The sequence below is a fragment of the Gigantopelta aegis genome, chromosome 12, assembly GCF_016097555.1.
Source record: "Gigantopelta aegis isolate Gae_Host chromosome 12, Gae_host_genome, whole genome shotgun sequence".
Lineage (NCBI taxonomy): Eukaryota > Metazoa > Mollusca > Gastropoda > Neomphalida > Peltospiridae > Gigantopelta > Gigantopelta aegis.
The window spans coordinates 51,447,596-51,451,605 of NC_054710.1; the positions used below are offsets into that span (position 1 = coordinate 51,447,596).

General features: G+C 39.2%; 2 protein-coding genes across 4 annotated transcripts in view; one reads left to right on the forward strand and one right to left on the reverse strand.

Annotated features, from left to right (window-relative positions):
• The window catches only part of LOC121385753 (calpain-1 catalytic subunit-like), a 31,405-nt gene extending 27,429 nt beyond the window's left edge, over window positions 1-3,976 (reverse strand). Inside the window, exon 1 of one of the 3 annotated variants that reach the window (XM_041516523.1) lies at window positions 3,431-3,976. The gene's annotated coding sequence lies outside the window, so the exon portion shown is untranslated. Of the gene's footprint in view, window positions 1-3,294; window positions 3,316-3,430 lie in introns of those variants that run through there. The other 2 variants (XM_041516520.1, XM_041516522.1) reach the window with 2 other exon arrangements.
• Window positions 1-4,010, forward strand: part of LOC121386140 — a 21,575-nt gene that overhangs the window by 1,367 nt on the left and 16,198 nt on the right. The gene's annotated exons all lie outside the window — the stretch shown is intronic.

Consider the following 4,010-nt stretch of genomic DNA (forward strand, 5'->3'; position numbering starts at 1 on the left):
AACATGTTATAGCCACAAAGGCTATATAGAAACATAGCGTAATTAATTGTGGTCTGTGGCCAGGCCAACGGCAATGAAATATTCATGTATGGTGTATGCGTCCAAAACAAAGCAGCCTGCAGATGCATCAGACGTAAGAGTCGGACTGCGTACACGCGACGCATCCAGTCTGTACGAGCCTTTATAAAAGCGTTTTCGTGACTAAACTTACATATTAAAAAAAGAAAGAAATGTTTTATTTAACGACGCACTCAGCACATTTTATTTACGGTTATATGGCGTCACACATATGGTTAAGGACCACACAGATTTTTTTTAGAGGAAACCCGCTGTCGCCACATAGGCTACTCTTTTACGCCAAGCAGCAAGGGATCTTTTATTTGCGCTTCCCACAGGCAGGATAGCACAAACCATGGCCTTTGTTGAACCAATTATGGATCACTGGTCGGTGCAAGTGGTTTACACCTACCCATTGAGCCTTGCGGGGCACTCACTCAGGGTTTGGATTCGGTATCTGGATTAAAAATTCCATGTCTCGACTGGGTTCCGAACCCAGTACCTACCAGCCTGTAGACCGATGACCTGCCACGACGCCACCGAGGCCGGTTTACATATTAAATAAAGGTTCTTGTTTGCAATATCAGTGTGTGTAGAAACAAAGCGTTAGTTGTCGTACTAATGTTTGCAGTAGCCCGAACACAATTTTACCTTCCAATAATTTCGTACGTACGAAACAAATCAACAAATATATATATATATATATATATATATATATATACACACACACAGTAAAACCTGTCTTAGGCGGTCACATAAGGGAGTAGATAAAGGATGTCGGGACTGAAGATGTGAAGATCGGTTCTTTGAGCACTGCACCATATCGTTTTGTTTAAGCGGCTATATCCGGAATATTTTTATTATTTAAGCATATAGAAAAGAAAATCCAACTACGTTTGGTGCATATATGACGCCGCACTCCGCATTGGTTTCACTACGCTGGCTTATCCAGGTCAAAAACAGAGCTAATATTTTGAAAGTGGGAAATTTTTGACGGGCTCCTACCGATCTCGGTTTTCACTGGCTTATCACAAGTGTGGAATTCCCCATCAAGAGATCACGTGAGATTTCGCAATTTTTGAACAAATTTAACTGTCTTGATTGAGGGGTCGTCTCATATCTCCAAAACATTTATATCCATAGAGGTATGGTATAACGCCTTTCCAGGGGTCGGTGGGTGGGGGATTTGCCTTGAAATGTTCACAGTGACCAACTGTTGGCATACGCGTTACATGTAAGGGTGTGTTACTAATTACGTAACACTCTAGTGGTAGAGGAAGAGGGTACTGTGTTCGATTTACGTAACATTTTTCAAGACTATATGTTATTTTTATTAATTAGACCTAAAAAGGTGGGTTTTTTTGGGAAATGCGCGGTCAGTCTAGGATCGATCCCCATCGGCGGGTATATAAAAGACCATGGTATGTGATATCCTGTCTGTGGGATGGTACATACAAATAAACGATCCCTTGCTAAAAACAAAATGTAGGGGGTTTCCAAGGCGCGTGTGCAGGGATTTCAGCGGGGTTGGGGTTATAGACTGTGTTGAGCGAAGTTTATATGGGGCCATGATCCCCCAGAAAATACATTTCAATTTTTTTTAAGCTTGGGCAAATAAGGGTTTCGAACTCCAATACCCTCCCCCTGCACATGCACTCGATTCCTCTCTAAGATTATATGTCACAATTACAGCAGATGTAAGGAAGGATAGGATGTTTTATTTAACGACGCACTCAAAACATTTTATTTACGGTTGTATGGCGTTGGATTATTATTAAATTTGATGTCGTTAAACAACAGGCTGTCGTTTGAGCTATGGCGGCACAGGCGACGAATCAAGCGTATACTTTTGACGATCTCCGTTCATAGCGTACACACACGAGTTTTTTAAAAGTGCATTTGAGCTTGTATTTCATATTTGTACATGATGTTATAATATGGTAACAAGAGAATGTAACTTTAATATTAACTGATGACTGAATAGCACTTATATAATTAATGCATTGCAATTATTATTAAAAACAACAAATACACGTGACATACATTAAATATGTTTTTGAAAAACATTAAATATATTAAACAAGGCGCATTCACCTTCAGTCTAATCATTGTTTGGTTAAAGACATCTCCGATTGGTACCTGTTTCGTTTACAAAATATCATGAAAATAGAAGATTTTATTGTTCAAGTTAATCCTTTAATTGGTTAACTAAAGGCTTATTTGTAAAAGCAAGACATGTTTACAGATTTCGCAGACATCGGTAGCATGTGATACAGTTGGCTCACTACGAGATCAATGATAAGTGGCTGTGTGCCCTGCCAACGTGATTATGTAATGTCGTTGTAAAGAAGGGTTTTCAGACGTCGGATGCATGTTTGTTCCTAATTTGCTCTGTCGGTGTCGGAAGGTGTGAATTCCGGTGTAATGAACAGAATAACACTGATGTGCGTTTGTTCCCGACAATTTGTGGTCGGATAGTGTAAATGTCGCAGTATATATATATAGAAGATGAAGAAGTATTTTCTTTTCTATCTTTAACAAATTGCTACTTTACATCAAATACTGCTCTTTAAATACTATTGGTTTTCTCATCAGAACGATTTCAGGAAATATGTATAATTTTCACCATCAGATTTCAGGAAATATGTATAATTACTGGAAATTTCAGGAGTGAATCACACATTACACATATTTCCTGAAATGTTCAGGAATTATACATATTTCCTGATAATACATATTTCCTGTAACATATATATCTATATATATATATATATATATATATATTACATAGTAAACTGAAAACTGACTGCTACAAACATTTGTACTCGTTGGATATACCGACACTGCTATTCAGAAAATCTATTTAATATGTAAGTTTAATAATCAAAAACGCTGTATTCGTCAGAAACGTTTTACAACGGCTGCGAACTCGATACAGGTCCTTTAGCCAACAGTGCAACATCACAATGACATAGATGGTTTTTGCGCTTTCCTCTAAATAACAACAACAACAAAATAGAAGATTTTAAAACAAAATGAAGAAGAGAAGAAAAACAAATATCAACAAAGATTAATGAATAAATCAGTCGTAAACAATCACAAAAATACGTAATGGGCCGAAGGGTTACGAGTGGCATGTCCGTCTAATAATACTCGTATCTACACTCTGTGGCATATGGAGAGTTATCACAGTCCCCAGCTATCACCACGTGTAATAATACTCGTATCTACACTCACTGACATATGGAGGGTTACCACAGCCCCGAACTATCACACCGTGTAAAAATACTCGTATATACACTCACTGACATATGTAGGGTTACCACAATCCCCAGCTATCACCCCGTGTAATAATACTCGTATCTACACTCACTGACATATGGAGGGTTACCACAGTCCCCAGCTATCACCCCGTGTAATAATACTCGTATGTACACTCACTGACATATGTAGGGTTACCACAATCCCCAGCTATCACCCCGTGTAATAATACTCGTATCTACACTCTCTGACATATGTAGGGTTACCACAGCCCCCAGCTATCACCACGTGTAATAATACTCGTATGTACACTCACTGACATGTGTAGGGTTACCACAGTCCCCAGCTACCACCCCGTGTAATAATACTCATATGTACACTCACTGACATATGTAGGGTTAGCACAATCCCCAGCTATCACCCCGTGTAATAATACTCGTATCTACACTCTCTGACATATGTAGGGTTACCACAGCCCCCAGCTATCACCACGTGTAATAATACTCGTATGTACACTCACTGACATATGTAGGGTTACCACAATCCCCAGCTATCACCACGTGTAATAATACTCGTATGTACACTCACTGACATGTGTAGGGTTACCACAGCCCCCAGCTATCACCACGTGTAATAATACTCGTATGTACACTCACTGACATATGTAGGGTTACCACAATCCCCAGCTATCA